The sequence below is a fragment of the Meles meles genome, chromosome 6 (genome assembly GCF_922984935.1).
Source record: "Meles meles chromosome 6, mMelMel3.1 paternal haplotype, whole genome shotgun sequence".
In the NCBI taxonomy this organism is placed as follows: domain Eukaryota; kingdom Metazoa; phylum Chordata; class Mammalia; order Carnivora; family Mustelidae; genus Meles; species Meles meles.
The window spans coordinates 139412806-139437060 of NC_060071.1; the positions used below are offsets into that span (position 1 = coordinate 139412806).

The 24255-nt window shown below is 42.0% G+C and overlaps 1 protein-coding gene across 7 annotated transcripts in view; it reads right to left on the minus strand.

Annotated features, from left to right (window-relative positions):
• The window catches only part of SIPA1L1 (signal induced proliferation associated 1 like 1), a 398364-nt gene that overhangs the window by 272982 nt on the left and 101127 nt on the right, over nt 1-24255 (minus strand). For 5 of the 7 annotated variants that reach the window (XM_046008528.1, XM_046008527.1, XM_046008526.1 and 2 more), the window contains one exon: nt 13533-13633. The exons of the other annotated variants lie outside the window; for them this stretch is intronic. The gene's annotated coding sequence lies outside the window, so the exon portion shown is untranslated. The remainder of the gene's footprint in view (nt 1-13532; nt 13634-24255) is intronic. 7 annotated transcript variants of the gene reach the window in all.

Sequence of the window (24255 nt, forward strand, 5' to 3'; positions counted from 1 at the left end):
TTGTGATCTCTGTCAAATAAATAAATAAAATCTTGGGGAAAAAAATCAGATGCTTGATCGTAACAGTCTTCTCTATATGCATGGGTCGCAACTGAACCATTCCGCACTACATGACAGAAGGCTGCACTTAATTTTTATGATACAAATATTACAGTGATCAATATCCCTGAACATAAATTTTTATGAGTTGAAAAAAAAAAGTGTTTTGCCACAAAATAAAGTCCTAGAGTGGTAAGGCAGGACATAATCACTGTGAAGGCTTTGGACACATACTGTCAAAAAGCTTTTCACAAAGACCACACAGTAAAATCCCGATGGACGAAGGTAATAGGACGATAATCAATTTAGAAACTAAAAAAGCTGCTGTAGGCAGAGAACCATAAAAACACACACACACAGAGCTTAGCCCTCTAATTTGAAATATACATTCTTTTACCAATTTCCTGATGAAGAGTGAACATCTCTTCCATGAATAATTGGTCTCCAACTGCAGGCTAGTCATTTTAACACAAACCACGACCAAAACCCATCATCCACATCTCCCACTCTCCCTGTCTTATTAGAATGGAATATGAACTCAAATGCTCTCAGGAAACAAGCTGAGAATCCTCTGGGAAGTTTCACTTCCCCAATCCTTTGCAGTTGCCACAATCATACCTCACTTAACAGCACAGCATTCTTTTTGGAAGCCTGCCTTTGGAAGCTTTCAAAAGTATTCAGCATATTTTTGTAAAAAACTAACATTTAATCATATTACATAAAATTTCAACTATGTAATTATACAATAAGAAGCACTACTGACAAAAACCAGCTTCTGTTATCAACGAAACCAACCCTTGATCAACATTCAAGTCAAGCAGCCGACCTAGAAAGAAGTGGCCGCTGCAAACAGTGTAGACATCACTGGCATCCATGAGCTTGGCAGGAGGATGAGGCGAGGGAGATGGGAGTCACCAAAGAGAGCTCTCACCTCTCAGCACTTTGCAAGGACTCAGCACTGTGTTAAAAGTCATTTGTTAAACGTTATGTGTGTACATAGGTGCCGTGTAAACTTCCACAGACACAGGTAGCCCCTGAACTCAGAGGAAGGGCCAGAGCCCATGTTAGTATTTAACAGATTTGCCGAATGGAAGCCAAGAGCAGCCAACCAAGTTCCCTCTCTCCTATCCCCCTCCTCCAACGAACCTCCCAACGGAGCCCAGGCTTGGTCCACATCTCTTGCCCTTAATGGTTCAAGTCATGATATGATGGAGTTGTGTATCAATCTATAAGTCACATATTTCTGTCACCATTTGATATGTGGAACAGTGTTTCTGCAACAAATTGAATATTTCATTGCATGTTCGCTCATTACATAATTAGAAAAATCAGAGTTTTAACAATAAGTATGTTTCAAAATATACACTCAGGATAAAAATGGAATAAAACTAAAAGTGCTAATTTGAGTTTAGCATACTTACTGTATGCTTAAAAACAAATTATGTGTGGAAAAAACAAATTAGATAACATGTATGAAATAGAGAAAATAAAATACCAAACTATTAAAAAAAAAAAAAAAAAGAGCAGAGTGTGGATTTCTCACCCCGTAGACCTGCTCCACTCTCCAGACTGGTAACCACCAGCCACTGAGGCCAAGAGGCTGCTGTCCACAACTTTTCCCATTTGTAATTCCACATCCAATGTAACAGTAATTCCTAGCACACCTTCGTGTTTGTGGATTTATTCCTTCTCCTTAAAATGTAAGTGTCTACAGGGCAGGGACCCTGCCTTATTTCACGGATCTATCTCCAGCCCCCGAAGTAGTAGTCTGCGGTACACAGTAAGTCCTTAATAAACATTGTTGAGTGAAAAGAGGTCCTAAAAACTTGCAGACTCCTCTGGGAAGTTTCCATGTATAATTAGAATACCAGGAGAAAAATTTCCAGGCCCTTTGAAATACACAATATTCACAGCACGGGCATGACAATGTGACAACGGACCTCATTTTACAGATGTGAACTTTAAGGTCCAAAAAACTATACAAAATTTATGAGATCAGGAGAGCACAAGCAGCTCCAGCAAACCATCACCCCTGGCCTCCCTTCTCCTCGTGTTTATACACAACACATTTCTTGCCAGTATTTGGAGAACAGAAGTGGTTAAATCAGAGATGTTTATTCTTTCACTCTGGTGTATGTAAGAGGCTTTTTGCAATGTCCCCAGCTGCACAGCCACTTGAAAGCCCACAACTATGTGGAGACTCTTTTTTTTTTTTTAAAGATTTTATTTATTTATTTGACAGACAGAGATCACAAGTAGGCAGAGAGGCAGGCAGAGAGTGAGGGGGAAGCAGGCTCCCTGCCGAGTAGAGAGCCCGATGCGGGGCTCGATCCCAGGACCCCGAGATCATGACCTGAGCCGAAGGCAGAGGCTTTAACCCACTGAGCCACCCAGGCGCCCCAACTATGTGGAGACTCTTGAAGAGCCAGAGAACAATACACAGCGACAGAAGCTAAAAGTCCAGTTACCTGGATTCAAAATCCCATAGTCACTGTGGTTGCTAACTTCTCTCTTCTTTTACTACCCCTTCCCTATGAGAATCTACTGTGAATTTCTGGAGTGGGGGGGGGGGGAGAGAGAGGGAGAGAGAGAAGCTGGGTGTCTGCAATTTGGTACTTATCATTTGGCTTCATATTTTTTTGTCCAAAGGTTCTTCATAAATTACAGTAACATAAGCCCCACCCCCACACCCCCACACTAGAAAGCTCCCTAACGTAAACTTCCCACAGGTCTGAAGTAATGTTAGCACCTCACACACTTTATCCCTGTCCCGATCCCAATTTGGTGTTTACAGAGCTTGAGGTATCACTTCGTTGCTTCCCCTGACACCCCGTAAGGGCCCTGCCAGGCACCCCCAGCTGCTGTTACCAGCTCAGGACCAACCGCTGAGGCAGTCAAGGTCAGGAAGCCCCATGCTGCCTCCCCAGCCCTCCAGCTTCTACTCCCCCAACCACGTCAACCTCCTGGCTAGGGCTGAGCATGACGTGTGAACTTTCCAGCACGCAGCGCGAGGAGGACTTCTGCTAACGTGTGTTTTCATGAGAAACAACTAACAGCATTTTAACATTAACGAACGGTTTTCCACAAACATCTCATCTCATCAACACCACCCCACAGAGTAAACGGCACGTCCTCATTTGTCACGTGACAATGTGAGTGTCAAAGGGGTCAAAAGCGGGGAAGAGGTCACACTGAAGTGAAGTCCTACCTGCACCCGTCCTTCCACACGGAAGCCCTTGCTCTTCTGCCCACACTAAGTACGCGGCCTCTCGTGAGAGCTGCGCCCGCGCCCACGGTCCCCACTAGCGGAGGAGCTACACCAGGCACGACAGCCTTCAGCTCACTCGCTCCTTCATCACGGCTCCCTGCTGCCTTGCCGTGGGCTGGGGGCGGGGGCGCGGGCAGCAAACTAGGATGCATTAACGCAGAACTTCTCACTGAGGGGCCCTCAGTGAACGGGCCAGAGGCCAGTGGGGGGGGGGGGGGACGACCCATGGAGGAATGACAGGATAAATATATATTAGGTCAAAAAATCATGCAGAAAAGACATGGCAATGTTGCCCCTTAACGTCTGTGCCGTCTGTACGTCATAATATGCAAGGAGGCTTCACGTACACTTAGCCCCCACCCCCCAACAACCCAGAACAACAACTACGTACTAAGTCGAGGCTGGAGAAGCTGGGGCTCAGTTCGGGTGGTAGGAGGAGGTATCTTGGAACTGAGACTGGGGAAAGGTCTGAGAGAGGCTGAGGTGAGAAAGATGGACATTCCAGAATCAACGCAAACCCCAACGACCCAAAAATGTTAGAAGACCTGGAGAGCCAGGACGCTCTGGCCTGGAGCACTCGGCAGTAACGAAAACTATAGATGAAGACAAGGGAGAGGTTTAAACAAAAACAGGGGACTTAGAACACATCTAAGATTAATGACTCGCTCTGCAAGAGAACAAGGAACATAATGAGCTTTCTTCCATAAAGTCATATGGTTCTCAGAGGCACAAAGTTGAGATTTTTTTTTATGGGATTTTTACATTTCCTGTCCTCCAAGGTCAAAAGTCACATTTTATACTTCTTCATCCCCTCTGTTTTAACTGAAGATTATACCTTTTCACTTACCTAACACTCATTTGTATTTATCACCTTTTGGGTACCTACCTAAACACAGTGCAAGCTTTCAATGTAGGAACCATGCCTTCCATTCCTTTTGTATCCCCCATAAAACCTAGAATAATACTTATCATAACAGTCAGCCTATAAACATCAGTGACCGATCAGGACGTCCTAGGCTTACTTTAAAAGAACTGGAGGAATGCCCGGGTAGCTCAGTCGGCGAAGCGTCACACTCAGATTTTAGCTCAGGTCTTGCTCTCAGGGTCATGCGATCAAGCCCCAAGTCAGGCTCCACGCTCAGCAGTGAGTCCACTTGAGTCTCTCTCTCTCTCTCTCTCTCTGCCCCAACCCGTGCTCTCTCAAACAAATGAATAAAGCATTAAAAAAAAAGGAATTGGAACTGATTGCGGGAGAAGCCCCTGTAACACACACATCTACCTACTTCACCCTTTGCGGTCTTGCTCGTTTTTCCTTATAATGTGCCAGGCACTGTCCTAAACACTTTATTGATATTAACGTGTATCAGCCTCCTAACAACCCCATGAGGTACATACTGTTATCGCTATTATTACTACTTTACAAAGGAGGAAACTGAAGCACAGAGAGATTATGTAACCTGCCCAGCATCACAAAGCCGGTAAGTGGTACAGGCAAGACTTGAATCCAGGTGGTCTGCTTCCATTTAGTCTAATGCACTAACCCTCTAGGCATGACACAGTCTCCGAGAATAACACGTTATATTGAAAGCATATGGGCCAGATTTTGCTTCTTCAGTTTTTAAGCTGTGGCAGCAATCACATTTTTTTTTTAATTTGACACAATGCAATCCACAATTACTTCTTTAAATCAAAAAAAAGAAACAAAAAAAAAACCACACACAAAGATTTCAACATGCTCCTAAATACCACATTTAGATTTGGGGCTTTGCGTGCTGTTTATACTAGGAAGTGCATCTGCTCGTGGCATTAAACATGACAAGCTAGTTTATGATTACACAATAGAATGTCAGCATCACCATCTGATCAAACAGTGAATGATTAATGCCTCTTCGTAGAGAAATTTCTCTTTAAACATATTAACATATAAATAGCTAGGCAAATATTACTTGATTCAGATAACCTAATATCTACAAAGACGAGAGAGTTCTTTACCTATAAACAATAGTCAACACTCACTTAGACACAGAGGCACCCAACATTGCATTTGTAAATGCCCACACAGTGTGGACTCCAAGAACCCCCTGCTGATTGTAATTAATACAGACATAAATCTGGACACAGGTATGGCAAGGAAATCAATGGCTGGTTTCACATGACAATTCAAAGTGTTGTTCCGAGCAGTCAGAAAATTTTTCTGTAGAAATGTTCTAAAACCTTGTCTGTAAGTTATAAGACAAAGCCAGTTTTACTTATAGCCTTAAAATCATTAACTACCACATACATCAGTAACTGATTCATAGATCAAAAGCACTCAGTAAAACTTCATTCGATCAAACTGGAGAGAACAAATGTGAAAGAGAAAACTGCTCTCAAAATACACCGAAAAAACAAATAACTAAGTCCATTAAGTTTGGTTCCTCTGCACAATATAGAGCAGCTCGTAAAAACTAATTGGTCAAAATGCTCGAGACTATAAACATCCATTTTAATTGGAGAGAGTAGCAAACATTAAGCAAAACAAATATTATTCAGGAAAATGTTTTTAATTTGGTTCATAATGCATACTAATTTCTACTTCAGTCATAATTTTTAGATTAAAAAATTAACATAACCTTGCTAAGAGGATACAATTAAAACAGTGACTTTTTTTTTTTTTTAACTGTTGTTTTCGGCATGGCTGCATTAATGCCTGTTGTTTATCTATACAAATAAAGAGCAGCCTGAGAACCGTCCTAGTTTCTTTGAGAGTTATCAACTGAAGCTAATGTTTCCTTAGCGAGAAGGCCACTTGAAGAGTGCCACGAACCTGGCCAGCTGCCCTTTGCTATTTACACAGACGCAAGCCCGATCTGTATCATGGGCAACACCAGCTTTGCAGTGGAATCTGAGTGTCCTTAAGCGATGTGCCTGAACACTCTCTGTTAGGCTCATCTGCTCAACTCAAAATGAAGGGCAGCCTTTCTCCCCAATAGACAGCAAGCTTCAAATGAGCTTAATCATACATTCTAATGGACGGCAGCCTGAGGACAAAGCAAAGCTCTCTTTAAGAGCAATGTTAGCTTCCTCCTGTCCTGCTCACCTCCGCATCTCCCTACAGAACAGCGTCTTGGACCTACGGACGTCTAATAGAGGGAGCCCCTTGTCCTCCCCCCAAATACTCCACACGTATCTCTGTATTGACTCAATTACCAGCATATTGTAGCCTTAATAATCTCAACTCAGACACAGGAAAGGACTCCCAAGAAATCACCACTCTGAAGCTTTCCTAGAGAACTATACTATGTTCCTCCACATGCCACCCCCAAGAATCTTCCTTTCCTTCTACTTCAGAAAGAAACTGTTGGGAGGAATATGACGTTTGCAGGACGGCTAACACCTAGGAAACACCCAAAACATATACCCTCCATGACACATCGATTGCTGGGCATTCTCTTGAGCCCTAGATGTGGGGACCAGGGATAGTTCTACAGTGCCGGAGGAGAGAGCCTAAAAGGCAGGAATAAGGGATAACCCTGAGACAACCACAGCCTGACATCAGGGCAGAACTCCATACTACAGCTAGTAAGAACGCTTAAGTAGACTAGGTTAGATAGCTCAATCATGCTGATTGTTTCACTTCAATTTTTTTAAAATATGTATTTATTTATTCTGGAGAGAGAGACAGAGAGCACACGTGGGTCGGGGGAGAGGCAAAAGGGGAGAGGGAGAGAGAAGAGAGAGAAAGAATCTCAAGCAGACTCCCCACTCAGCACTCTCATGATGTTGCGATCATGACCTGAGCTGAAACCAGGAGCTGGACTCAACCCACTGAGCCAGCCAGGCGCCCCTGTTTCACCACAATTTCTTATCACAAGATGATTCTTTTTTTTTTTTTTAAAGATTTTATTTTATTTATTTGACAGATAGAGATCACAAGTAGGGAGAGAGGCAGGCAGAGAGAGAGAGGAGGAAGCAGGCTCCCTGCCAAGCAGAGAGCCGGATGCGGGGCTCGATCCCAGGACCCTGGGATCATGACCCGAGCGAAAGGCAGAAGCTTTAACCCACTGAGCCACCCAGGCGCCCCATTATCACAAGATGATTCTTAACAGGCAGATCACACCAGGCAGCTTCAGTGGACACTGTACATAAACACAATATCTCTCCTGATAAAATACATGCACACCAAGGTTGCAGTCTTATTCCGTACTTAACAGGACTGGTTTCATTATGGGGATGAACCCCGACAAAAGAACATTCATTTGTCAGCAACAGTGTTTTAGTGACCATGAAGATATGCCTCAAAAATGTTCTGAGCAAAATGGTTTATACAGATATGACCTACAATACAGCTTCATCATGATCATCCACAAAAAGTTCTAAAATTATAAATCAAATTTACCATTACATACCACGGCTTAGAGTGCCAAATTCTCAGATTGCCAAAATCCTCACTTATAAAACGGAGGTAATAAGATAGCATGTCAGAAAAAGTGAACTCAAGATGGATCACAGACCTCAATATACATAAGCTAAAACCACAAAGCTTTCAGAAGAAATGTCAGGATGGGCGGAAGCGGGAAGGCAAAGGCCTCCTAAGACACAGAAAGTAATAACCATTTTTTTTTAAATGGACACATTAGATCTAATCCTGTTTAAGACTTTTGATTATCTAAAGTTTGTTTTAAAAAAATTGGGGGAAAATCATGGCAAAATATAAATCTAAAAAAAAAAAAAAAAAAGACTGGTATGTAGGCTCTATAAGAACTCCTACACTCAATAATAAAATGTTCACCGGAGCTTGTTTGTAACAGCCTGTTCTGGAGGGGACAGCTCGACGGGGAAGTGGAGATGCTGGAAATTTTCCCTCTTGTGAAGAATAAATGGTTGGTAACTAGATTCCCTAGAAGACTACTTGAGGAAGAAGACAGGAGATAAAAACTAGACAGATGCCAGGACAGTCTGAACTTCTAAAAAACACACTGTACACAGCGCCAGTCAATGCACATTCAAAAAAATTCTGGATTTAAAGTGGCAGTTTTGTTGTCCTCTTACACTGGTTTCGAAGAGCTTCTACCCAAATTTAATGCTGGAAGCAATAATTCTTATTGAGGTCTATTCAATTCTCCAAGTCAAGAAACATGAATTTGCATGGAAAATACACTTAACTTAAAAAACTAGATTCGTATCATATCGCACTTTAGACACTTTCTGTTCTGCCTAAAAATAAACTTTAACTCCTTTACAGCAACAGGCCAAGAAAATAAGAATGCAAAGTAAGACAAAATGGCACACAGTTGCCAATAATTATTAAAGTTTTTCAACCATAATCCCCAAGCTGTGATTTTATATAATTATACATCTGGTTCTGTCTAGACATGTTAGACTGGAAAAGCATACCACCCTACCCCACAAGCACTGGCAGACCAGGATATAATAAAGTTATCCACTGTAGCATTACAGGCCATGAAATTGATAGTTATGTTTTTATGTTTCTAAAATGTAGATGTTAACTTCTTGTAACAATAAGAATTTTTGACACTTACTGAAAGGGTTTTGTTTTGTTTATGTTTCAGGTTTTTATTTACATTCCAGTTAACATACAGTGTCATATTAGTTTCAGGAACAGAGTTCAGTGACTCATCAGTTACATACAACACCCAGTGTGCATCACAAGTGTCCTCCTCCCTGCCCATCACCCACCAAGCCCCTCCCCCACCTACCTCCCCCCAGCAGCCTGTAGTTTGTAGGAGTCTCCCTTATGGTTTTATTGCACGTTTTTCTAATGCAAATCTAAACATGTTATGAATGTGTACCAGAACTTTCTCAATGGATTTACCCTTCTCTCTGCGATGTGACCTCCAGCACACGAGGGCTGCCCTGTTGCTATCCACGCGCTGTGTTGCCGAGCAGTTACAACACATGATGACTTGAGATGCTGTTTTGCACAAATTAGCAAAAGAAGTATCTAGACTCCAGGGTTTTGTCTCAGAGGACTGTTAGAACCTGTTTAGACTAAACTGCCAGTTAAAAAAAGGATACCACATGCGAAAACTAAATAATTTGCTTTTTGGCTGTTAAGTGGAAAAACCACACGATATCTAAGTACAGTACACCACAGTAAATGAAAGAGGTTTCGTGAGAGTAGCAAAGATGGGAAATCAACAAATATTGCTATATAAAGGATTAGTAACAACTAAAAGTGTGATATTTTAAGCTAAAACAGGGATACATCCTATCACCATAATATGGGAGAAGAAAAGCATAAATACACAGGAAAAAAAAAAAAAACAGGGAAGAACAATTCAACACAGTGGCTCATGCACTAAAGCAGACAGATGTGGGTTCAAATCCCAGCTCAGCCACTTAGGAGTGATGAGACCTTGACAAAATCATTTAGCCTTGCATGTAACATGAAGACGTCAGTCAGCATCTCCCAGGATGACGCAGAGATTACATGAGGTCAAGGAAGCAAAGTCTAGCAAATTTCTGAGTACAAGTTTTTCAATAATGGTTAACTATTATTGTTACAATTAACATTTCCTCAATAAGGATTTGGAAGTATTAAAGGCTATAATGTGAAAGAACCAAATTTCATCACACAAAAAAATGCCAAGTAAAGATTTCCAGTTTAGGAATTTTTTCTCATGGTCCCAACAACATCGTGGGAAACCAAAAGAATTTTAAACTTTAAGTTAGCAGTAAAGGCAGTAGGTGTAAGTTCTTATCCTTCCCTTCCGGTCCAAACAATTTAAGAAAAGGAATGAGGGAAAAAACAAAAACAATCATTCGGAATCAACCACTCTAGGCAATCATTCCCGTGACCAAACAATGGCACACAAACAATCAGAGCTAATGGTAAAACGGTTTCCACATAAAGTCACAAAGCTGCACACTCGGTTCCTCCTGCTTATGAGCCAGCTTGATGCAGTTACACTACAATGGTTTTCTGGGACAGCCTGTAACTGACTGAGCCAGTGCTTGTGCATGATAACATTAGGAACTCAGTAAAAAGGGTCTACGGCCATACCACCCTGAACGCGCCCGATCTCCTCTGATCTCGGAAGCTAAGCAGGGTCGGGCCTGGTTAGTACTTGGATGGGAGGAACTCAGTAAAAAGGCACAACATTCTATTCCATTTAGTTCTTCATTCGTGCTCCACTCACAAAGGATCTATCCAGTTCTTACTCTCCCAGGCTCTCCCAAATATTTACATGATACAAGGACAATCCCTACAGGGAGAAGAGCATCCATGAAAAGTGGAAAGAGGCATGGCCCGGGATGTCCTGTCTCACACAGCACATGTTTCTGAGCCTCCAGAGCCTAAGGGCAGATAAAGGTAGTGACTGGGGCTGACATCAAGCAGACGAGACCAGAGCCAAAAGTAAAAGGTGCTTTGCCTAATCTTCATCAGAAACATTATGGTTTTACAACACAGACCATTTGTTGTTGATAGGGTAAATTTCTTAAATTTTATTTACAGTACTCATTTCATTAGCGTATTTATTCAGAGTTATAAAAAGATAAACTCTGTAGCGGCTTTGCCCCCAACCAGATACCAATTTCTAGCTCCCCATATTCTCTCTACTCTTCAAGGGTAGTTCCAAAACTACCTTCCCCAGAGCTGATTTTTTGATAGGTTTCAGCAGAAAGTTGTCTTTTGCTATGGAATCCTACGGCACTTTGCCTGCAACAAACTACTTCCTGTCAGCTTCCCTTTCTACCTCGTACTGAGGCTGCTTTCCTATACACCCATGAGAACTCAGGTTCCTTGAAGCAGGTTCATATACGATTTACCTAGGACAGAGAGGCCTGCTGGGGCTGCAGCGTTCAAAACAAACATTAACAAATGCACGCTTCTGTTGCTTTAAGATTGAAGCTCAACCATAAATTTCTCTAACTTTACCACCGCCGCTGGTGGTGTTATATTTACTGAAAAATGTGTCTTTAATCAGGATGATTGCTTGAAACCCTTGACAGATTATGAATGAAGAAAAACTTTCTCCATAAAATACCCTACCTGGCCTTTAACTGGGATTCAAACACTACTACTCCGTTTTCATACATTACTGGTGTCCCCAGGACATCTAAAGAATTGACAGAGTTGTTCAATTTAAACCAAAGGCCCTAAATACTATAATTTTCCATCACACAGTCATAAAATCAGAGTTAGGAAATTCCCACTCACCCTCAGTCATGATGTGGCCTCCATTAGCCTTTTCCGACCTCAACGTCCTCATGTATAAAACAGGTATAACATTTCCTGTCTCCCACTATTGGTGAGGCTTAAATGAGAAAACATGGATGACAAGGCCTGGCGTCCAACCTGGCTACCCAGGACATGTTCAGTATCAGATGGCAGGCCCAAGGGGCGCCTGGGTGGCTCAGTGGGTTAAAGCCTCTGCCTTCAGCTCAGGTCATGATCCCAGGGTCCTGGGATCGAGCTCCACATCGGGTTCTCTGCTTAGTGGGGAGCCTGCTTCCCTTCCTCTCTCTCTCTCTACCTGTCTCTCTGCCTACTCGTGATCTCTGTCTGTCAAATAAATAAATAAAATCTTAAAAAAAAAAAAAAAAAGATGGCAGGCTCAAGTTCTACCCTGAAGTCTCTCTATTCTAAGACCCGTAATTTGATAACTCCAGGATCTCTTAGTTCCATAATCCAGAAAAAGTTAATACTAAAAGCTAGGAACTGGATGCAAGGATTATCATTCTTCTCCAATATTCCACATAGCAATTAGACCCAGCCTTAAGTCTCAGATGCATTTCTACCTGCATTAAATTTACTTGCAATTTTCTACTGTGGAGTAAAATTCTTTTAAAAGTCACTCTGAATAAAATAGGATGAGTCATTCTTAATATACTGACCTAAAGAAAATCAGTGCACTAAAGCCAAAAAGTTTTTCTTTTTGGGATTTCTTAAATTGAATTCTTTAGCCAACATTTTAATCAGTCATGATGTGAAATGAATAGGTAACTTGAAATATTTCACAATTTTAAACATTCACTCAATACAGAATAGAAAGTCGAAAGAAATAGAAAGTTGATGCTTGGAGCATCAAGCAGGAAAATGTGGATGCATGACAAGTTGTATCTGTTAGGGACTGCCCCATTTAACTGATGCAGAAGAATCAATGCTGGGTCTGGCAATTAAAGAAATTGGGAACACAACACAGCCTCAATGCCAGAGGAAGATAACAGGTTTTGTTACTGTTGAAATGAAGTTGATTAGCACAAGATTTAATAACAGAAGATTTCCTCAGAAGGGAACTGACTCAAATCAAAGTGCGATTTCTCACTAGTCCTCAGGAAAATGCAATCTGAACAACAATGGTTACCACTCCATACCCTCTGGAATGGCTAAAAGCAAAAATTAAAACTAAATGTTGGTGAAGATGTGGAGCCACTGGAACTGGCCGACACTGTGAGCAACAGTGAACAGGGAACCCCCATTAACGGTTCTGTGTCATCTACTAAAAATGAACAAACACAGATCCAACCTCAGGAACCCACTCCTAGGTACAGATGCCCAACAGAAGCGTACACACAGCTGCCCCCAAAACAAATACAGGCAGGCCCCTAACAGCATTATTTGTAACGGCAAAAACTGACAGGGAAAACAACTACAACAACAACAAAACAACCAGAAACAAACAAACAAAACAGAAGTTCAGTAGTAATTAATTGCAGTATAGTTAACATGTCAAAATAATACATGGGGAGAGGGGAGCTGTTCTACCCACAAATATAATATTGGGCAAAAGAAGCCAGACTAAGGAGTATATTGTCATATTATTCCATTTTTATGATCTTCAAAATAAGACACATCTAGCCCCCGGTTACCTTTCCTTGTATTGGGGTGGGGAAGGGTAATGAAATGGAAGAAAACACAAGGAAGCTTCTGGAATTTGATAATATTCTAATTCTCTAATATTCTAATTTTTAATTTAGGTAATGGTTATACACGTGTGTTGAGTTTGCAAAAGTTTATCAATGGTAAAATGCTCAGGATCTGTGTACTTTTCTATATGCATGTTACACTTAATTTTTATTTATAAGAAAAAAATCAAGGTATTCATGAGTGCATGTATCTATGTATTATATGTAAGTATAAAAATACACAATGCGTACAATTCCTAGCGTGCATTTTTCTCTTATTATACCATGACTCTTTTCCCTTCTGTCAAATATTTTAGAATGTAAATTTTTATGGAGGCACTGCTGGACAGTAGTGAATACAGCCGTAAGCTACCGCACGTCATTTCCACACGTCTGCCTTCATATGCAACGCCGCAGTCAATGTCATCGTCCAGACACGTTGGTGTATGTTCTCTGCTTCATGAAGACAAACTCCTAGAAATAAACCCCCAGGGCCAAAGTATACATTTAAACATGCTAAAAGTGTACAAGAACTCTGGAAATTTTTTCATCCATATTGTTTAAGAAATCTTAGAAATCATCAGCTTACACTTCACTACACGAAAAACTTGGCTACCCAGAATAAATAATTTGTCTCAAGTTTTGCTTAATTAATAGCCTCCCCTTCTTACAAAGATTTTAGAGCATTTCACATAAATGGTACAGAGTCTTGGAGAAAACACTCTCTGGCTATAAGCGGATACCCTGAGAAATAAATATTGACATCAGTACAGGACTGACCAAAAAATCCATAAAGTCCCCAAAGAGAAATGGAACAATATAAAACCAAATAAAAAGTGGTATGTACATATTTTACATTACATATGTACAAAAAAATTATATAAGGGTATTTAATAAAATGTTAAGATATATTGCTATGTTTAGGACTTGGGATGATTTTATTTTTTGATTTTTCCTTTATTTTTTAAGTTTTCTTTTATTGCTTACATATTTACAGTGAACACATCATTGTTAAAATTAAAAAATAAGCTTAAGATCTGAGAGAAATACAGTCCCCTGATAAAAATAAGACAACAGACATCTTCCCTTTCCACGAAACAAATTAAACTGGCAAAAGAAAACTGTTTTAAGATTTTTTCTCTCATATACTTTTTACTTATTTATTTATTTGACAGAGAGAGGGAGAGAGAGAGAGAGAGCAGGAACACAAGCAGGGGAAGTGGGAGAGGGAGCAAGGATGTGGGAGCGTCCCTCAAGCAGGGAGCCCGATCCCCCGACCCTGGGATCATGACCCGAGCTGAAGGCAGATGCTTAATGACTGAGCCACCCAGGTGTCCACCCAGGTGTCCTTCATCAATCTTCTGGCATCTGACACAGGGTTTTCCAACAAAACACATACAGCAGAACAAGGAAGTAAAGGAGAGCAGCAGGAAATTGGCACCCCCCATAAAGATATGAAAAAGTTATGCCCAGCTGAGTCAGCTCTCCATGTCACCTTCAAAGCTGAGCCAGCCAGAGCTTCTGGCTTTACTTCACAGATGTGGTCATTTTCTGCTAATGAAGTCATTCACAGTTCCTCATGTATTATGTATTATGTATTATTGTGTATGTATGCATGTAATTATGTATTAATGTATTGGTATTTCCTAGTTTGCTATTAAAATCACTATGGCTTCCAGGTACTCTGTATCTGAACAAAAAAAAAGGACCTAGAAACTTCCCTGTTCCCAGAAGTGTAGTCCCGGGTCTAATGTTTATTATATCCTAGAGACCCACAAAGGTTAATTCCACGCCCTAGGAACACAGTAGTAAGTTATGCACCAGGTAGAATTTTGGCCATTACCTTCATTACCCTTCCTTAAGAGAACTAAGGTCACTTTGTTTACTCAGACAAAAAAAAAAAAAAAAAAAAAGCCAAGTGGAGTTTTCTCTTCCCGCCACTCAAATCATCCACACTGAGTTAGAAAACTGAAACCAGAATTAGAATCTAAATTTCCTGATTCCCTCCTTCAAGGCAGTGTCTGGTTTATTAATGGTAATTTAAAACAGGGCTTTAGCAAACCAAAGAATATCAAAACAGCAGCAGCTTCCTTGGTGTCCCATCGGCTTCAACCTTGAGAAAGTCACTACTCGGTCTTGATTCCACCACAAACACTCCTACTTTGGAACAGGCTGACTCCAAGAGCTAACACCCCACTGACTGTACTGGCCTATTCTCCATCCTAACATCAAACAAGACAAAAATAAGAGGGTAAACAGCCACAATGTGTTGTCGCTTTTTTTCTCTTTTACAATTGGACTTTAAATGTAGGCTGTTATGAAAAATCTCTTGGCTACAGTTCAAAGGAAACAGAACATCCTAATGCAAAAACATTTTCAACTTCCCCGAATTCCACTTCTTTCAGCCAATTTTGGAAAGTTCTCTTTATCTCAGCTAGAAAATTCATGTTATACTTGTTTGAAATGTCCAGCCGTTCTTCAAAATACAGAATTCTAGTGGTTAGAGTCAGCACAAAGGCCATTTTAAGTGTGTCAATGCCTCAGAACACAACCAGTCCCAGAGGGACGTGCCCCTGGGGCAACAGGGGACAAGGAAGCAGGTGGTCCGAGTCCTCTGGGATCAACAGATTACCAATCTATGCAGATTTAGCATGATTTCTTGATTAACCAGGTGATCAACGAGATGATGGAGAACAAAACTGGTATCAAGTCCTAAACCCCAGGATACAGTCACGCCATACATTTGAAGGATCATTCAGCAGGAATATCAGCAAGATGCCAAGTTTGGACCAAGCTCTGGGGCCACAGCAGCAAGCAAGACACATTCACTGCCCTCGATGAACTCAGCGGCTAATGAAGACGAAGACACATAAGTAGAAATTTTAACTGGATACATGCTACAATCATCATAACTACTATCATTTACGGAGAGTTTGGAACCTGCTGAGAATTTCACGTATTTTCCTTTGAGATTCATAATAATTATCAACAGACCTTGGGCAAGTTCCTTATCATCTCTGTACCCTGGCTTCTGGGTCTGTAAAAAGAAGGTAACACCTCCTTCCTGGGAGTGAGGTGAAAGTCAATACGTGTAAAAACAGGCACGTGGCAACTGATCCTCGAGTGTAAAAGGGATGAGTCTTCCTGCTCGGTCTTCCTGCTCCCAGGGCTGTCCTGGGGCTGCAAGAAAGCACCTGCAGCCATAGGACGCAAAGCTAGTGTCCTGCTCTGTCACCGACCAGGGGGCTCCACACACCTTGGAGAACAAGGACCTTTCAGAACGAGCCGCAAGTCAAATAACTACGGGCCTAAAATGAATGTTCTGGACATCACTCTAATGAAAAAAAAATTCAAATGCAGGTAATCTCTCCACCACCTGGTGACACCTAAGAGCATCCCTGGAGCCCCGCACTGGCCGCATATTCAGAACTCAGAGGGAAGTACTGGACATCACTTTTTTTTCCATCAAAACGAAAGGCGATCCCGAAGCGCTGAGACCCCCGACTGCGTCACGGCACCGCAGGCCGTGACGGGGGGGTTAATACAAGACACCGGGTTGCGGAAGATCGGAGCTGCACTTTATTTCAGCTGTGAACTTCTGAATAAACTGATTTTCAGGCCTTATTTTTCCTCTTAGTATGTCTTACAAAGTTTCCTTTTGCTACAGTACTAGTTGTAAAAGTTAATTCAAGGTGAAATTTCCAAATCTGGCTTCTACAACTTCAAACGCACAGACATGAAAGCTTCTGGCCCCATTGTCGTCGTGTGCTCAGTTTCGTAAGCTCCGCGACACCAAACAGACGACCCTGGCCCTGCGGAATCTTCCAAACACGTCCGTCTCTACCTGCAGGACCTACTCGGCTCATTAACTGGCAAATGCGCTTTCAGGTATGGTTTGAATATTTTCATAATTTTAATCAAGAAAATACTCATGTAAGAACACATGAGGATTTCTTTTCTTGTCCCATTCTGTCTCCCAAATTATCTAAAATTAGCACCTACTACTTAACTAGTCAACAAAGCAGAAGTCTTTAAAACAGACAAAAAGACACAGGAAACCATTTGACTTCAACTGGAAAATCTGGCAAGTTACCTGATACCTATTTTACTTACTTTGTTTGGCACAACAACACAATAACTGGGAGGGAAAATGTATGTTGCAATAGAAATTCAGATAAGAAATACCTGTCTGCAACAGATGTCGGGCATTTTTACACTCATCAGTGTTTTACACTGAAGTAAGAGATAATTACACTAATATTAGTATCAAATGCTTACCTCCATACAGCACATATGCATTTAGTGATTAGCCATCAGCACAACCGGTCAGACAGAGGCTGTCCAGTCTCTCCCATTCACAGCTGAGTATGGACAGATGCGGTTTTAAAACAAATTTCCCGAGAAAGAAACAGTAATCAGTGTAGATAAACAGGACTGGCTTCAGCTTCAGGCTGATAACTTCTCTCCACTCATCTCAAGAAAACAAGAGATAGGGGAAAACTGCTTATCTTCCTTAATACGTAGGGTAGACAATGATCAACAAATATTTTCTTCCAAAGGAGGGGCAAGACTATACCTTGATTCTAATTCTAGACTCTCATCAAAGCACCAGGCAACTGAGAATCCTCTGTGTATCCGGAAGCATGGAGGAGGTCACACTTTCTAAAGACAGAGTTTCTCTAACCATCACCCAACTCCCCCCACCCGCCGCATTCAGCCCTCACATTCAAACAGCAGAAGTCAAAGTTCCTAATCATACTTTCGGCTTGGTACGGGGATTTTCTTTCTAACCTTGGGATAAATAAAGACTGTCAATGAAGCAGTGACATTGTACGTTGCCCTCCACTAACTCTGAGTATCTCACATGAACAAGTTTCCTCTCCCCAAGCGGAATATGAGCCCATTTTCTAAAAAGTTCCCATCACAAATATTTTGTACTTAAATTTGGCATCCGCTAGCTTTCGCTAAGACTTCTAACTCTGGGCACCGGTAGGCCCTGGGGTGGAGGTGCCTCCGTGTTTAGGAACTGGCTCTTACAGCACAGAACAAGTGCAGGCAGCTCCCCATGGAGTCTTGTGTGGCAAGGACCACTCAGCATCTCCTTCAGTCTCCCGAAGCTACAGGGATCATTCACAATCGCCTCACCTTATACAAAATCTGTAACTCAACAGCATGTGGGGGTAAAGTCTAGAGTCAAGGACAAGGAGTGGGCAGCACACACCTCCTGGGCCAGGCTCCACAATGCCTAATGCCAACACCCTTGTCCAGGAAACAGAGAAAGAGAAGTCAGCCTTGTTTCTCACAGTCTGGCACAGTACATGGATGAAGTTCTAGAAGAAGAAAAAAAAATCGCATTTCCCAATTTCCCAGGATAAGCCAAAGAAATACCAACCTGGGAATACTGGATGGGAAACAGCCTCAGGCACTGAGAAGCTTGGGGTGTATTCTTTCCCTATTCTAAGAACTACAAATCAGGAGAATCTGGGAATTTTTTTAGACTTTTATCTTCCGAGGTTGCTCTGATTTCAAAACATTCTCCTATAACCCCAAGGAAAAGTACTAAATGGCACACTTCAGAACGAATTCTAATTTGATTGAGAATTTTATACTAGTCCCATTGAAGTAAATGAAGTCATTCTTTCCGTCTACAAAGGGCTGGGAAGGCTCTTTTAAACAGTGGGAATAGGGGGATAGCTCCCCACTATTTGTAAAGGCTCTGGGCAACTAACAGGAGCCCATGGGTATTACTTTCAGACACATGAATTACCTGGCTCTGACCATAATGAACCTGATAAGTACTCCCAGAAACTAGAGCCCCAATTCAGATATCTGAACACTCATGCACACACACACACACACACACACACACAAAACCAGAGCTCTGTAACACCACTGACATCTAACCTTCAGAAATGTCTTGTTCTGTTTTGCTTTAATGACTATAATAGGATTGCCTGGACAGGAACCGATAACCAAAGAAAAACACGTCCAAGACTGTCTGGATTTCACATGATTTACCTCCCGTGGGTCCAGGAGATAAAAAGTGTAACTCTAGGCTCTTCTTCTCCCTCCCACCTAGCCAGGTGCCAAGAGATGGACTCCTGAGCTCAAGGGCTGGGGGAGGGGATCCTGGTGCAAGTTATTTTCTGCAGCCGGAGGATGAGAGTGAGCCATTCTTGGGACAGTGTGGCACCACTGCATGGAAGCGGTCCCTCTGGACCCCCTTCCTTTCTAAGACAAGGGTTGCCGCAACTCTAACTACAGATGTATGTGTGTACCATTTAACACTTTGCGCTGTCTGGTCTTAAAAACCTAAATTCTACACAGAAATTATTCTACTTAACCCGCTTAGCATAACAAGATTGTAACCGTCAAGAAAAATCACTGAGTCTTAACAGAGAGTGCCGAGGAAGGGCTCCTGCAAGTATATCTGTGGGTCTCCCAACAAATATAATCATGTCAAGTATCTTAAATATCGGCAACAGCCTCTGCGTCAATTTGACATGTGGCTTCCGTTTGAAAATCAATTTCATCTTTACTCATTCAAAAGCCCATCAGAAGGATTACCAGGAACTACAACAAGTATAAAAAAGTAAAATTCTTTATCAAATATTAAATTTGACCAATTTTCAAAACTGATATACTAATTAGCCTAAAAGATCATGTCCTTACAAAGAATATTAAAAACAGGGTTGCCTGGGTAGCTCGGCTGTTTAAGTGTCCAGCTCTTGATTGCAACTCAGGTCATGACCTCATGGGTCCTGAGATGCAGTCCCGTGTCCAGCTCCAAACTCAGGAGGGAGTCTGCTTAAAGATCCTCTCCCTCTGCCCCTCATGCCACTCATGCTCTCCCTCTCTTTCCCTCGCTCTCTCAAATAAATAACTCTTTAAAAAAAAGGTATTAAAAACAGCAGACAGTACCCAGAATACCACTAAGCCCTTATGTATAATGCATCAATCACTTCCTTCACACTAAGTATTGGGCTACAAAATTATAAAACAGAATTATGAAAGTCTAAATATTTTCAGAGACAGAATGACCACTGTGAAATTTCTTTTAGTCTAAAAATCGAATCTCAGGATTTTTTTTTAAACTCAAGAGCTATAAACATAAAATTTATCTCCCTGCATACTACTATAAACTGGCTCCCAGATGAATTGATGTCCCCAGGATATTCCAACACTCCCTTCAGTGTGTGACATGCAACATTATGCTATGTTATCTAGAAGAGAATGTTAGAAGTCACAGAAACATAGGCTCTATTAGGATGATCGAATCTTCAAATAATCACCTCTTCCTCATATTTTGCTATCACTCTATCAGAAAACGAGTCACACTGAATATTTATACACATTTATTTCAACTTCCCATTAAATGTTAACAAAATAACATTTTTTCATAATTAATTACTAGAATTATAAAAATAAATTCCAAGTTGCCAGGGAGAAAAAAAATCTTATTACTGTTCCATGCTTTGGCAAACCTTGTAGTCCCATCTATACTGTGGGCTTTGAATCAAGTAGAATGAAATCTTGGCTAGAAAGAAGATATATCAATTTAGTAATGACCCCTTCTAAAGAGAATATGACAGCATGCCAATAACACAAGTTCTGTAGTTTTTAAATTAGCCCACAAGATTTTACATTTTTATTTCTTTAAAAAATTTTATTTATTTATTTGACAAACAGGGATCACAAGTGGGGGGAGGGGAGGAAGAGCAGGCTCCCTGATGAGCAGAGAGCCCAATGCGGGGCTCATCCCAGGACCACGAGCCAAGGCAGAGGCTTAACCCACTGAGCCACGAAGGCGTCCCGGATTTTATATTTTTAGTTACTCCTACTCTATTTGGCTTTTTTATCTTAAAAGAATTTGCAAGTCTTGGGGCACCTGGGTGGCTCAGTGGGTTAAAGCCTCTCCCTTAGACTCAGGTCATGATCTCAGGGTCCTGGGATCGAGCCCCACATCGGGCTCTCTGCTCAGCGGGGAGCCTGCTTCCCCCTCTCTCTCTGCCTGCCTCTCTGCCTATTTGTGACCTCTCTCTCTCTCTGTGTGTGTCAAATAAATAAATAAATCTTTTAAAAGGGACGCCTGGGTGTCTCAGTCAGTTAAGCAGCTGCCGTCAGCTCAGGTCATGATCCTAGGGTCCTAGGATCGAGTCCCACATCAGGCTCCTTTCTCAGCGGGGACCCTGCTTCTCTCTCTGCCTCTGCCTGCCACTCTGCCTGCTTGTGCTCACTTGCTCTCTCTCTCTCTCTTTCTGACAAATAAATAAAAAAACTTTATAAAAAAAATACAAAAAAAATAAAGGCTTCCCAGTCTATAGCCCATGGGAAAAAGTCCCTCCGCAAGACCCCAGATCTGAAAGGGACCCATAAATAGCCTCCATCTGTCAAACTTAGTAGCTGTATATATAAAAAGTAAGTCACAGGCATTCCACTAGTCACATAGATTTACACCAACACCATGTTTCCACGCATCTCACAGCCATGAACTCACCAAGCTGACAAGATTCTGAAAATTCATGTCATCAGAATTATAGTCCATAAAGCAACTAGGTTTCATGATCTTTCCTAAAGGGTAAACCTTCTGTTTTCTTCCTACTGAATCTTAACTTTCCTTACCCCACCTTTTAAAAATTTTAGAAACAATTTATATAGAGATATGATATAAATAAAAGTTATAAAATTCAAAGTCAATATGAAAAAGAAATCCTATCACCCACCTTCACGAGCCCAAAACCATCAAGGGTTTCTCAGTAACTAAATGAAAAGAGTCCAAATTCTTTAGCCAGGCACTCCAAGTCCTACACAGATGAGTTTCACGCTGATTCTTCAACTCATTTCCCCATCCCACTCCACCTGCCACCACTCCAGGCAAACTGTGAACTACCCTCTCCTACCTGAACACACTCGTCACTTTACTTCTTTCCAGGCCTTCGCTCATATATTCCATCTGCATTCAGTGCCCACCGATAAAGCGCCTCTCCGTTCATTAGAAATTACATGCACCCCATTGTCCCAACTGAAGGGCCACCTCTTCCCCAAGCCTCCGTTAGCGCCCCTTCTGCTGAATTTCCATAGGGTGGGCTCTCTCCCTGGAACGGTATGCGCTTTGGCAAAAACATCATGGAACTCTCGACTCTGCCCCATACAAGTTGGGCGGTGAGCAGGGACTCGCCTGGATAGACTCAATGTGAACACCACGGGGGTGACAGTGAGGACTCTACACAGTTTAGCAGTTTCTGGACAACATTGCTGCCACAGGTTCGAATCTCCATGCTGCCACAGCGGACGGACTGACCCACCACAAGCCTCAGCCTTCTTCCTGGTTAACCAGGAGGAGCTCCAGCTACTTCATGGCGGAATGACAAGTGTCAGGAAGCCACTGCACAGCTCGGACTCCCATGCCCACGGCTCTGGCGCCCCCACACCCCGTCCTCAGGGCTAGCGGCCCTCCTCTCTCAGGGCTCCTACCACACCCGGCGCTCTCCTGTCAGTATCACCCAGGAGACACCCATCTCCTCCATCCAGGGGCACATTTACAGACCAAGTCTAGACTCTCTGGCACTCTGATAAATACATATACTAGAAAGAAGTATTTTGAGGTGTGAAGCGCTTCATAGATATAAAGCAAAGCACATCCATAAAAATCAGGCCACTTTGAAATTCTGAGGCTAAGAAACAAAGGAAAACACCTGTGGAGACGCTGCTTATTCTTTAGATCCAATTCAAATAGTAATACTTGTGACTTACTAGACAGCGGCCACCTCCAGGAAGGCCTCTGGGGCTTCCCAAACAAGGGCACTCAACTTTGGAGCCACCCCACAGCCCATCAATTCATCTCTAAGACGATGCACTACACCCTCCCCTATCCTTTTTTTTAATCATCTTATTTCCCTGATCTGAAGCTCAAGGAGAACTGGCCTTCCTTCCCACCCCCTCCCCCTACCGCAGAAAGGGGAATGAAATGAATTAAAAAGGAGTGCTAAGGCTTCTAGAACTGCATCATCCAAATCACGAGGTAATTTAACATTGCATGATTGCTCTGCCACATGACTCATCACCTCTAAGACCCCAAAGTCAAGGTCTGAACAGATCTAGACAGCACTCTTAGACCTACAGGAGGAATTCAACAAAATCTCTCAAAATCAAAAGAAAAGCTTTTCCCTGAGTAAGGTTTTCTTTCATGGTGAAAGAATCAAAAACAACAGAAAACAGTGAACCGAAACAAAAATGTCAGGGAGGAAAACCCTTAACTTTATAATGTTCACTATGCTTTAATATTCTTCTCTCCTCAAGCCCAATATTTTTCTTAGAAAAACAAATCAATGCTTTACATTCCATATTCATGAGTAGTGATAAAAATAAACGAGCACACACAATGGTAGGACTTTTTAAATTACTAATTAATCAAATTAATGAAACTTGACTTAGAAAATGTATTTTGAACTCCCTATTTTCCACTGTGGGTATCACTTCATTAAAACATCTGTTTTCTCTCTCTGACATTTCAGAACCAGCAAACTGGTAACAAACCCTGAAGGCGCCCCCCACCCTTTTAGGGAGAGGTAATGGTAGTGAAGACACGGGGAAGGTCGTGATTCCCGAATTAAATATTGACTTCCCATCTCCTTGTCTGTGGCACATTCCCTGACAGTGTAAAAAGAAACAGAAGCTTGAATTTCATTCTGAGCTCACTGATGTGTGCGGAGCCAACTGTGAAAACAAAAATTCATCGTTGGGCACATTAGCGATCCTTCGTGTTGCCCAGTGTTCTGTGAAGCCTGCCTGGGAGAGGAACCCCCCAACCTCTTCTTAGGATGCCAGAGGTGAGCTTTCGGAAATGCTCTCCCCAAGCTAAAATCAAGTGTGTTCATCCAATGCAACAACAGTGAGCGGGGAAGCCAGAGCGGGGGGAGGAGAACCCTGCTCTCCTAGATTTTTGTAACAATTCCAAGAACTTTCCTTCTCTCTCTGCCAGCAGCACCCATCAATTCCCATAGTAACCAGCCCACGGCTTTCCAACTGGTCCAAAAGGGAGGCAGGCATGCTGCAGACAGAAGCACGTGGGAGTGTGACCCAAGCCCCGGGCACCC